Raw genomic sequence first — 13805 nt, forward strand, 5'->3', positions numbered from 1 at the left:
GTAGTTCCATGAGAATGAAACTACCGAACCATTAGACCACCCCAGTGAGAAGTGTGCGCCTCGTTAGGCGTTCACACTTCTCACAGAAACCGCAACTTGAATCTTAATTGCTGATGCCTGGGTGGCCGCTGTTCGGTATATGAACCAACCATCTTACGCATCAAAATCTCAGTGGTGTTTGGTCGTCGAGTGTCTGGAACTCAAATCGGACACTCAAACAACCGAACACCGCTGAGACCTCCAGAGCTCCGTAACTACCGAACGGAGGGACCTAACAAAGCCCCATTTGGTAGAAACCAAGTACCGAACGAGGGAACTGTAATGCAGGGGGATTTAAGTGTGGATGGCTAAGATTATTGTATATTTCACCTGCCGAACGGAGACCGACCGCAGGGCCCAAACGTATGGAATCCTTTTCGGCTACCACCTCGTGTGCGGTCGGTCAAACTTCACCCTCCACCTAACTACCGAACCCCTGGTCCGATCTGGGTGAATTTTGGATATATTGTTCACCCAGATCAGGGCTACCTAGCGGTACCCTAATATTAATGTTATGTGCTAGTTTAGGGGTACATCCATGTTTGGGGTAAAATACTGTATAAGGGGATTATGAGTCACTCTGAGGGGAGGAGGTGTGTGGGAGGTAACATTTACAGTATTGGTTACTGTCCTAATTGATGTAAATTCCTCCCTTGCATGGGAGCATGCTTTATAAGGAACCCTGGAATAAAGATTGTTAGTTCTGCTCCTGAAACTGTGTGTCGTCCAGTTATTGGGATTGCGGCTGGGATATTGCTGTGTTATTTTACCTGCTGGAAACTCTGCTTGTGGATTTACTATTGCCTTGTTCCTGAGCCTCACTGGGATCTCAAGTGGAGAATAGCTGTGGGATATCAGCTCTCCGCTACAGCCCTGATCTGAGTGTATAACATATCCAAATATCACTTGGTTTGGTGAAACTGGAATGCAATCGGGGTAAAGTATTGACCAGCCGGACACGAGGCACTAGCCCAAAACAGTTCCAGGGAAACAGATGTCCTGGCCAGTCTCTGTTCGGGGTTCCTGTGCAAACGTCATACAAAGGAATCTCTTAGTTTCAGGATATAAATGCTCCCCCTGTTCGGTAGTTCATATACGTCGTTTGCATAGGTGGTCGGGAAGCAGAACAGGCAGCGGTCTAATCTTTACCGGGTTCGTATGAGTGCCTAGCCGAAAAGAGTTCCAGGCACTCGACAACCAAGTGCGTCTGCTCACGTTCCGGAGACAAGGTGGCCACATTCTTTTGTCGACCACGTGCATTCGGTTATACGAAATGGAAGCCACACAGGGAAACATTCATTAATTACTTCCCTTGCGGTTTCGCACTTAAGTTGCTGTTGTGAATGTTCTAATGGGGTACAGGGGTGATCCTCGTTCGGGAGACAAATGGATGGCGTTCGTATTTAATAACTCCCGAACAGAAAAAGGGAAAAACACATGAACGGGGCAAAGTATATGAAATTGGCGGTAGGTTCCGCCACACTGAACAACCACAACAATAAAATCACTTGCTTAATATCGTGTAGACTGCCCTTGTGCTGCCAAAATAGCTCTGATGCATCGAGGCATGGACTACACAAGACCTCTAAACATGTCCTGTGGTATCTGGCACCAAAGCAGTTACAGCAGATCCTTTAAGTCCTGCAAGTTGCGAGATGGAGCCTCCATGGATCATATTGTAGTTCTAGCAATTCGCACAGATGTTTAATTTGATTGAACTCTTTTTCATGTTCCTCAAACCATTCCTGAACAATTTTTGCAGTATGGCAGTGTGCATAATCCTGCTGAAATTGGCCATTACCATCAGGGTACACCTGTCATGGGGTCGTACTCAACTTACAGGAAATGGTGAATCCCACAAACAGAGGTTCTAAATAGACATATTACCAAACCTTAGAGTGACTGGACTTAATGTCAGAAAGATAAAGACAAAGTCAGTAATAGCCAAGGTCAGGATATTAGAAATATGGATAAACAAATTAACAAGCCGGGTTCGGGATTCAAGAAATACTCAAAGTCAGAAACAAGTCAAGGTGAATATCAAAAAATATCAAGAGAGACTTACTTTAGGCACTAAATAAATGTGTATCACGGCAGAAACCACAATAGGGCACTGAATAAAGACCCAAAGTTGCATTATATAGGCTTACACATGTTCACATCATCTATGCGACTCCAAAATGATTGATAATGGGTTCACCTGGATGACGTGGTCACTTTAAAAGCGTGATGTCACAACATTCAAACTAATAAAATACACGTCAATCAAGCAGGCAGAGTCTGAGAATATGCAGGAAAACAGCGTCTGAGTGATATTTAACCAGCACAAAGCAGAAGGAGAAGTGGTTTGTCGGTGCCAAATAGTAAGTAGTGTAATGCCATTTCCAAGTTCAGGTCACACCTGTTCGGCTTGCATGGCACGTCGAGAGCAGCATGGGTGTGTGCATTATGTAAGTTTTCTACAACAAAATTGCCATGAAGAAGTGTATGTGGTCTGCAACAATCTCTTTGTAGTTGCTACATATGAAAGTAACATCCACATGAATGCCTGGACCCAAGGTTTCCCAGAAGGTCAATGCCCAGAGCATAACACTGACGGTCCACTGGTTGTCCTTCCTTGCACCAATTTTGGTAGGTACTAAACACTGCATACCAGGAACAACCCACAAGACTTGCCATTTTGGAGATATTCTGACCCAGTCGTCTAGCCACCACTATTTGACCATTGCCTTTTCGCTTGACTATTTTTCCTGCTTCAATTGTTAATGTTGTGGCTGATCAGTATATATATATATATATATATATATACATATATATATATATATATATGTATATATATATATATATATTTATATGTATACACACATATAAAATGATCATATTATATATATAATATATATAATAGGACCCTTACAGCTGTTTCGGTTGTACCTCCCCCTAATAGTGGCTCTACCAAGCAGCACAGAGAGGTTGGCAAGCTGGGGACTGTCTTTTAGCATTAAACAATTCAAAAATTACTTAATGGAGACTGGAAGGACAGCGCCAAGGGACTCCAAACACTATAACCACTTACAGTGTCCCTTTAATAACTGAGGTTTTCTCCAGTTTCTATGTGTTAGTTAATGAAAGCTTTTTGGCAATTTTGTTAAATATTCTTTAACCCCTAATTTTATACTCTTACTATGCATATTACTTATTGTTTCTCAAATCCTTCTTTGGATATCCTTGTTGAATATATATAAACTTTGAAAATGGAAAATAAATGACATAAATGTATTATATTTTACATAATCTCCTTATAATAAGAATCTCAGAATAGTTTAATTTTCCATCCTGGGTTTGAGAATTCCCCATATGTCTAGTATTGCAATCAATCATCAGTTATGGGTCAATAGTACAAGTCAGGAATTGCTGTTTACAAGCTAAACGTTTGCAAAATGTGCATCTGCACACCATAGGAATTTCATAGAGAATATTGAAATAGAGAAATTGATCAGAAATTAAGAAAATAAGAACAGATTCTGATACAGGAAGAGAAGAGGGAACAATATGACAATGATAAGTTTGAGGTGACAGAGCCACTTTAATTGGACACTGTAGGCACCCAGACCACTTGAGCTCATTAAAGTGGTCTTGGTGCAGTGTCCCTATTGCACTTAGTGCTGCAATGTTAAACATTGCAGTTCCTGAGAAACTGCAATGTTTACATTGCAGCACTATGTCTGCCTCCAGTGGATGTCTTCCAGATAACATAAAGAAAGAGAAAAGATCTCCCCTAAAGGAGTTCCTAAGCTGGCAAGGAAAAGATTGGACAACAATGGTAAAGTGATACATACAAATCCTAGGAGGTATGGTGTATAAAACGGAGGGAAAACGGAGGAGCAAAATTATGCTTCCTAATGCCGTTACCCCCCCCCCCCCCTTTCCCCCCCCCCTTACAGGCTGATAATTGAATAATGGTAATGCAATTACCTATTGTATCATATTGCCTGGGGGAGAAAAAAATCCCTCTAAATCTATGGGTGTAGGCAGGAAATACATAAACCAGAGTAATGCTGTGGAAAGATTTATCAATAAGGAGATATGAAGTTGTATGTATATCAGACCAACAGCCAACCCTTTTGTTTCTGTTGCATAGCTTGTATCCAGAAGTGCTGGACTAGTAGATGGGCTATAATAGCTCAGAAAGGTCTTTGAAGAAAATCCTCTAAGCTAGCCCCTAGTCTCCTGAAAACACCTTCAAGGGTGTTCTAAGGATGGATGCCTCCTTCACCCTGCCAGAGGTGGATTTACACCACCGTCAGCATCGTTTCAAAGCCTAAATAATTAGACTCCAGGAACAATGACTACTACTTTAAGTGAACCCAACAATGGTTCAAAGGCAAGTTGATCCTAAGTGAAATAAACCCTTCTAAGAACTCTGTCATACTTTGATAGTAACAAATTTCATCAAATCACTTTGGTCTGGACAAATCTGATGTTTCTATGGTTACATTCTGACAAATTGAAATCTGATACATTTTAGATCATGCTGATGTTATATAGCACACAGGGGAAGATCAATTACGTATTTATATTAAAATATTTAAAAGGCCTCAGTATAAACACACAGTGCTGCACATTGATAGTCCCAGTAAAACAAATATAGTTTGATTACCGTACTTTCCAGATAAAATAAATTTTAGAGCTCTAGAGTACTTCTAGTGTTTCTTAATTGACAGTCATCTTAAAGGGACTCTCCAATGCCAGGAAAACAAATTAGTTTTCCTGGCACTGCAGAATCCTGCAGTGCCCCTCCTCCCATCCCATGTTGCTGAAGGGGTTAAAACCCCTTCAGTGACTTACCTGAATCCAGCTCCGATGTCCCTCGGCGCTGGGTAAGGCTCCGCCCACTCTCCTCCCCCGCAGATATCAGCCGGTGGGGAGACCCACTGCGCATGCGAGGCAATGGCGCGCATTAGACCTCCCCATAGACAGCGACTAGAGGAGGACTTAACCCTGCAAGGTAATTATTGCAGTTTATAAAAACTGCAATAATTACACTTGCATTGTTAAGGTTGATAGGAGTTGGCATCCAGACCACTCCAATGGGCAGAAGTGGTCTGGGTGCCTGGAGTGTCCCTTTAAAGGACTTGGATGGCAAACAAATAATTAAAGTTTTAGCAGGCGTTCTAGATATCAGAACACCATTTTGTTTTTTGTAGGAATAATGATTTAGTTATTGTTTCCTTGTAGGAACATCTTATCAGTCATCTTTGGTGACTTCCTAATGCATCTATAGCTTTTATATCAATTTGTGGAAAGGTTAAATAATGGTTTAAATAAACTTGGGGGTTTTTAATTCATGCAAATGGGAGTGATGCGTATGGTATTCTTGACCACCATGTAGCCCCACTGGCTCCCCCTTGACCCCCTAAATATAGTAAAAACTTACCTTTATTCCAGTCTGCTGCAGCTGGCTCTGCCCCTGATCTGCTAGCTTGACTGACATCATCAGAAGTGGTGTTTAAAACCATCCACAATGCTTTCTCATAGGAAAGTATTGGATTGGCTGAGCTTATTAAGAAAGCAGATCAGGTGCAGATCCAGTACAAGTCAAACACAGCGCTTCTAATCAGCATCTCCTCATAGAGATGCATTTCCTCTTATTGATGCATTGAATCAATGCATGTCTGTGAGGAAAGTTGAGTGTCTCCATGCAGAGTGTGGAGACACTGAATGTCAGTCACACTGTGCAGCACTGCCCCAGGAAGCACCTCTATTAGCCATCTGAGGAGTGGCCAGTGGAGGTATTCCTAGGCTGTAATGTAAATATTGCATTTTCTCTGAAAAAACACAATGTTAACTGCAAAAACACAAAAATAAGTCTTGCACTAAAACTCCCACTGCTCCTAGGCGGCAGCAACATGTTACAATGCTGCCACCCACCCCATGTGTTCCCTATTAAGGGTTAATAAGTATGTAGGGTTTTAGAAAAATACCACTCTCTCTCTCATTAGAGATTTCTCATAACCTCCATTTATTTATATATGCATAGGGATTTGGGCTAGTGCGCAGGTAACTTTTTTTTTTTTTACTTTGGTTTTTACAGCAAAAAGCCTGAGGGTAATGATTATACTCACCAGAACAAATACAATAAACTGAAGTTGTTCTGGTGACTATAGTGTCCCTTTAATGCTTAAAGTGAACTGGCACTTTAGTATAATGTGAAAGGGTGGACATTCTGGCAAGAAAAGTCAATTGTAAGTAGCGCACACTTGTTGCAGCAAGATGAAGCTGGTCATGAGAACAGACTACATACAGCCTATAACCATGTACCCAGGCAAACAGACATCGGCATAGAGTCTATGCCGTCACTTTGTATGCCAGGCGCCAGCATATTTAGCGTAGATTTTTACAGAAATCAATTCCTTTGATCGCGATTTTGCAAGCACGATGTATATATCAAATATAAGGAGGAAATTATCTATGATAAGACTCTTTACATATTTAGCAATTGCTTTCAAAGTCCAGTTTTTTCATGCACAAAATACAAACAGACATAGAGGCCAATAGAAACATCATGGTTGATATTTATCAAAGTGTTCTGTTCTAAGTAAGTGGCGCATACATGTAAAAAGAGAGAAGTCACCCGTGCAATGTGCCTGGTAATTTTACTGGTTTCCATGGTGATTACCCCTCATTTAGACTTTACAACACTTTTTAGAACAGAACACTTTGATAAATGTCTCCTAATGTTTCTGTTTCCCCACCTCCTCATACAGACAGAAGAGTGAAGAAATTATAACAATGATTAACAGGCAGTCAGGTTGGAGACATCCAGTTCCGAGTTAGATATAAATATAGGGGTATAGCTTTCCATATTTTATTTTTCAAACCTTACATACGCATTACTTAAACATAATAATATTTCAAAGAAATGCACAAGGGAGCTTGAAATGTTGCAGTATTTTAGAGCTACTCAGCAACATCCATTTGGGTGATTGTATCGAAATGTTAGTCTGCCGTGAGAGATGAATAAGGCTGGTATTCTTACTGTAAGGATTTTAGAAGCACAAATTAAATCAAGGCCTCTGTACTATGAGCAACATGTCTCCTTTCCAGTTTAGTAATAAAATATTTCCATTTATAATCTTGTAAAGGTTGAAGTCACTGCTGTCCATCGACACAAGAGATGGAGATAGCACTCCGGAATCCTTAACAGGAACTGACTGCCCCACGGAGGAGACTGCTAGTGCAGCTTGCAATAAGGCATTATCAGATTATTATATAATGGGCATGTATTTTGTACTTCGTAAGGATTATATCTTTTACGTTTCAGTAACAATTACTAAATATTTATGAGTAAAATATTTAACAAGCCATGAAAAAAAATATTATTCGTTACTTGGATGAAGTATGCATGCCAAATATCTTTCATCAGATCACACCGGTGCCATGGATTGGCAGATAGCGACGGCGACCATATGATTTTATTAATGCATTGTATTATGTGACACCCCTTTCCCTGACACTGAAAGAGATACTTGAGGTGCTAGACCTGATTCATCTCATTGTAGTGGTTATAGTGCTTGGCGTCCTCTGGCACCGCCCTTACATTCAACATAAACCAGTTTTAATGTTTTTAACCTAAAAGAGGGTCTCCAGAAGCTCATCCCATCTGTGCTGCTTAGGCTAATAAGGAAACATGAGTCTGAGCAGCAATGGTTGGCTGTGATTGGCCTAGACTGTCAACTGAGCTCTTTCAGCCTATCAGGGTTTCCATTGCTGGTATCAGTTGGGCTGGCATGGCTAGAAGGAAGTATGTAATCTCTACCTTAGCTACACCTCTAATAGGGGCCGGCCGGGCTGTGGGTGGTTAGAGACCTTTACTAAGTGTAAAACTGCTTGAAATGGTGTAACATGAATGGAGGGGTATGCCAGGTGACTCCAAGCATTGTACCCAATACAATGAGATAAAATGGTTATAGTGATTGCAGTGTATCTCGAAGTCAGAATTGAAACATATTGCTGGAATCAGATTCTCATAAGGACGTGCATAGTAAAAAAAAAAAAAAAATCTGCTCTGTTTAGTTTCAATTCATTCATTTTCCAATTCCAGTTTGTATGAAATTTGGAAATTATCTGTCTGGAATAGAATGAAATTTGGAAAAAAAATGTAGGAAACAAAACTGTATTTGGACAACACTATTCCCAAATTAGAATGCTTTTAAGCAGAAAGCTTCCTAATCTGCCTGGTAAAAAAAAAAGCTTGCTATAGACACCCTAGTGATGTGTGTCATGTATGCACAGTTGCAGCAAATTAGATTGTCTAGGGAGGGATGTAAGGAATTAGAAGGGATACAAACAAGCATACATTCTGAAGGGTAGACTAACAGAACAACCTGCTGTAATACAAGGGAGCAGAGAGCGCTCTGTCATTTACTGTTAAAAACAGCAACAACCCAATTTGCACTCTACCCCCTAGTAATCTGGATAGCTACAAGTACCATGTAACTATTCGATATAATAAAATCTCTGACACCCTGACTCATTCCGTCACACCACCTTATACTGATGGCAACTGCTATCATGCTAATCCAGTTATTGGTTATTGGTGCATCCTGTATTTTGTTTTTCTATCCTAGTTGTTTGTAGGGTTTTTTATTCAGTTGCATCCTCTTGTAGGGTAAATCATAGCGTAGCTTTTCTTATATTCCACAGTTTTATCCATTTGCAAGCCTACAAATGCACATCAGCTAGGTCTAGACATGCATATACAACCTGTTCCTTAGCCTGTATTGTATTACTTTTATTCATTACGTTATTATCACCCAGAAATAACTATATCTAGAATTAAGTATCACATTACTGTGACAAGCTGTCAAATTCTGGTATTATATTATTTATTGTCTGTTTAATGCTACCATCTCAATAAAACAAAGATTGTCAAAAAAAAAAAAACTAGTAAAGGTTTTTATGAAAGAAGAGGAAAAAAAATAAATTTTATCAATGAGAATAAAAGGTTTTTTTTTTTAGATGAGAACGTGTGTGGGCTGCAGAAACAATACATCATGAAGCATTCAAGCTATAAAATTATTCAAATCCACAGCCACACAGAAAAGTTATAAAATACACTAACAAATTATATGTTTCACTGAAGATGTCATTTATTTGCTCACTTGTCCTTACAACCTTTAATAAGTAACCACAAAACAGTCCGTCATCAGGACACTATTGGCATGACAGTTGTAGGGATTAAAAAAATAAGAAATTAAATGGATTTCTTATTTAGAAATGTTTTTTTTTTTGTAAATAACCTTTTATTAGTATTTTGTCATGTTCTCAAGATTCATTTTGTCAATATACAGTGTGAAACACCCAGGTTTCTAACATTTGAAGTATTTGAAATAGCGTTTAATATTTTGAGATACGCAGATCTCGAGAGAAGCGTCCATGGCCGAGACTCGCAGGTCTCTCAGGCAAGGTGAGTATCGTGTTTATGACATTCAAATGCAGATTTGTAGTCATTGTTAATCAGATCAGGTTGGGTGTCTATGTTTGTTCACCCTTTGAGTTAGCTCTGTGTGATTTTAAGCAGTTTCTCATTTGCCTATTAGTTTAGGGTTTCGTGGTGAGTTCTACTGTTTCGTGTCCCTACGGGTTTTTAGTACAGTCCGGTCTGTCGTGTCTTGAAACCATATTTAGTCTGGGGCGGGATGGGTTGAGAAAAAGGAGGGGGGGATTTGTGTTGGGGGTGGTGTGTCATCTCCACAGTGGACCCTGTCTCTTCTGTATGGGTCTTGTCGTCTCCCAGGTGTCGTGTCGTTCGGTGTGTGTTGTAGTGTTTAGCTCGTGCCTGTATGTGTGTTCAGGTAGGGATTCGACTCTAGTTGTAGTGTGTTTTTTGTTTAACTGGTGTCTCTGTCTCTCCCTCTTTCTGCTTTTATTTAGTGTTGCTACAATGTAGCTATATTTGAGGTGGTGGGTTATTTCTTCCCTGTTGTGCTCCCCCTCTCCTCTCCTCCCGCCCCGCCGGTTCTGGGTTGTTGGGGTTGTTTTCGTTGCTGTTATCTTGTACATCTCAGGGGTTCCGGGGTTGGCTACGCAGGCACTGGTAGGGCCTGCGGGAGCCCAGAAACAAGTAGGGGGGGTGGGGGAAGGAGGGGGTCAGGAAGAGTGTTTTGTTAGTTTATGTGTTGCTCAAATGTGTCCTGTTTTCTCTCGTGTTTTCCTCATCTACCTCTCTGTTTCTGCGAGTGTGTTAGGTACATGTACCATGGCCCCCAGAGTTCTGTATGTTTGTCGCTTCGACCCAGAATGGCCGCGTATTTTACCTCCGCAGTGTGGATTTCTTCTACTCTCTTTAGCCATTGCGTGATCGTGGGTGGTTGGGTGTTTTTCCACATCACTGGAATCAGGGATTTAGCAGCATTGAGTAGGTGCCTCACGATGGATTATAATAATAATTATACATGTAAAGACTGCGACATATAGCTATATTAACTAAATTAAGACGTAATGGAAAATAAGAGGCAGCAATATCTTGGTGAAGTCTGAATAATAAGGTGACCACTGCCACAGCAGATAAGACTAGTGCCTGAACAAGATCCCGGATATACCCTGAGGATACTAACGACAAATTAAAAGACTACGTAACACTAAACTAAAAATCAGCTGTAGTCCAGGCACAAAAAACAACAACAAAGGATTGCAGGTTGCTGTGCCAGGTTGGTAAATGGGGTCAGCCTATGCCTTGGCTAGGAAGGTCTGCTGCTGTAACAAACTGGCATAGCTTGGATGGCGTTGCCCGTTATGCCACTACCTCCAGGTCCGGGACTCATTTGTTTTTTCAACATAAAGTCCACAGACCCTCGCACCCACGGTGTACAGGCTAAGAGCCTTGGAGAGTTCTTCTTGTGAGAAGTCCTCCCAGGTAAGTAGACAGAGTTCAGGGTGAGGTCTCTTCTGGGTTCCCGGACCAGAGTGCATAGAACAGGTCTTGTCATCCTCTGGTTCTGGTTGCATTACAGGCATAGGCATGTGCACGGGGTGTGCCGGGTGTGCCTGGGCACACCCTAATCACACCTCCGTGCTGCACTGCCTCTGGGCAGACTGCCATGTCGGGTCCTCGGTCTATGACCGAGGACCCGACACAGGAGGGGGCCGGCGGTGTGCACACAATGCCGCCGGGTGAGAGGCCCCTCCTGTCCGTCTGCCCTGATCCTCAGTCTGCAGCTCCGCTGGGAGTGAGCTGCAGACTGAAGTATCTCGCGATCTCCAGCCTGTCAGAGCGTTGCCACGGCAACGCTCTGCCTGGAGATCGCGAGACTCACCATGTGGTCTGCAGCTCACTCCCGGCGGAGCTGCAGACTGAAGAGAGAGGGCGCCCACTGGACCACCAGGGCAGGTATTTAAACCTGCCCCCTGTCACTCACTGCCCCCCCACCCTGCCTCTGCACCCATACCCCCCCTAACCCCTGTCCCTAGCCCTCTAACCCCCTAACCCCTGTCACTCACTGCCCCCCACCCCCCCAACCCCTGTCCCTACCCCTCTAACCCCTGTCACTACCCCTCTAACCCCTGCCACTACCCCTCTAACCCCTGTCCCTAACCCCTGTCACTACCCCCCAACCCCTGTCCCTAACCCCTGTCACTACCCCCCAACCCCTGTCACTACCCCTCTAACCCCCTAACCCCTGTCACTACCCCCTTAACCCCTGTCACTACCCCTCTAACCCCTTTCACTACCCCTAACCCCTTTCACTACCCCTCTAACCCCTGTCACTACCCCTCTACCTCCCTAACCCCTGTCACTACCCCCCTAACCCCTGTCACTACCCCTCTAACCTCCTAACCCCTGTCACTACCCCCTAACCCCTGTCACTACCCCTCTACCCCCCTAAGCCCCGTCACTACCCCCCTAACCCCGTCACTACCCCCTATAACTCCTGTCACTACCCCCCTTAACCCCTGTCACTACCCCCCTAACCCCTGTCACTACCCCCCAACCCCTGTCACTACCCCTCTACCCCCCTAACCCCTGTCACTACCCCCTAACCCCTGTCACTACCCCCCTAACTCCTGTCACTACCCCCTAACTCCTGTCACTACCCCCTAACTCCTGTCACTACCCCCTAACCCCTGTCACTTTCCCTCTACTCCCCTAACCCATGTCACTGCCTCTCCACCCCAACCCCTGTCACTGCCCCTCTACCCCCCTAACTCCTGTCTCTACCCCCTAACCCCTGTCACTACCCCCAACCCCTGTCACTACCCCTCTACCCCCAACCCCTGTCACACCACTCTACCCCCAAACCCCTGTCACTGCCCCTTTACCCCCCTAACCCATGTCACTGCCTCTCCAACCCCCTTAACCCCTGTTACTGCCCATCCACTCCCCCACCCCCTGTCACTGCCCCTCTACCCCAACCCCTGTCATTACCCCTCTATCCCCAACCCCTGTCATTACCCCTCTATCCCCCTAACCCGTCACTACCCCTCTACCACCCCTAACCCCTGTTACTACCCCCTAACCCCTGTCACTAACCGTCTACCCCTGCTACCTCCTGTCACTGCCCCTCCACCCCCCCACCTCCTGTCCCTCTACCCCCCAACCCCTGTTGCTGCCCCTCCACCCTCCTAACCCCTGTCGCCCACACAGTGCACCCCTCACAATCATACACACTGTACCCAACACACACACTTAATCCCTCACAATTACACAAACTGTACCCCTTACAATCACACACACTGCACCCTTCACAATTACACCACACTGTACCCCTCGCAATCACACACACTGCACCCCTTACACGCTGCACCGCTCACAATCACACACACTGCACAGCTCAGCTCACAATCACACATACACTGCACCTACGTATACTTGTATGTGTGTGTGTGTATGTATATATATATATATATATATATGTGTGTGTGTGTGTGTATAAAAATACATATATACGCGGCGTGTGTGTTTGTGCTTTAGGGTGCACACCCTAATGCAACAGGCTGCGCACGCCTATGATTACAGGTGAAGCTGCTTGCAATGTCCGTGATTGGACTCTCAGCCAGAACTGTGTGCAGATGTTGTCAAAGGTAGCAAGGAAGCGCTCTGCACTGCATCAGACATCAAGGCCTGTGTTGGTATGCTGGCCACCTTGTGGCTTTGAAGACCGTGCCTCACGTTAAGATGTGGAAAAGCCAGGGCAGGATTAACATAGGTCCTGAAGGAGCTGCAGCTTTTTTTTTCCTTTCTACTTTTCACATGTGGATGTAGGGAAACAAAACTGGTGTGGACTGGCTGACAATGAAATTAGTTAAGGTAAAGCTGACTTTGCGCACTATGCAAATGCTCTTGCTGCTCTAGTCTCTCTAACTCTGTGGCATGTTCCCTTACTTCTACACTCACTACGTACACCTTTCCTCTGTCCCAGACTGTATAACAGGAGCTTCTGCCTGCTAGTAAGAAGGTTAGAAGAGGGGTGGACCAGCGTGTGCTATTGGACAGTTCTTAGAAAGCGTGGAGCAAGCGCATTATTAGACGTAGTTATGCCAAGCTCAGGGTGCTGTCTGCATAGTATGCCCTTAGTTGGTCATCCTGCATAATTGGCAGGCGGCCTTACATGCATTCACGCCAGGCTGACCTTCTAATTCCTTGGGCAGATTTTATTTTGGCATTATTGCCACTTTAGGTGGGTTTACGTGGTTTGCGTCAGTGGCCCAACCTTTTACCCTGTCCACTGAAATCTTGCTTCACTGGACGCTGCTGTTAGGGGATATGG

The 13805-nt window shown here is 43.8% G+C and overlaps 1 protein-coding gene across 1 annotated transcript in view; it reads right to left on the bottom strand.

The window, feature by feature from the left end:
- The window catches only part of ANKRD55 (ankyrin repeat domain 55), a 121097-nt gene that overhangs the window by 78831 nt on the left and 28461 nt on the right, over nt 1-13805 (bottom strand). The gene's annotated exons all lie outside the window — the stretch shown is intronic.

The sequence above is a fragment of the Pelobates fuscus genome, chromosome 5, assembly GCF_036172605.1.
Source record: "Pelobates fuscus isolate aPelFus1 chromosome 5, aPelFus1.pri, whole genome shotgun sequence".
In the NCBI taxonomy this organism is placed as follows: Eukaryota; Metazoa; Chordata; class Amphibia; order Anura; family Pelobatidae; genus Pelobates; species Pelobates fuscus.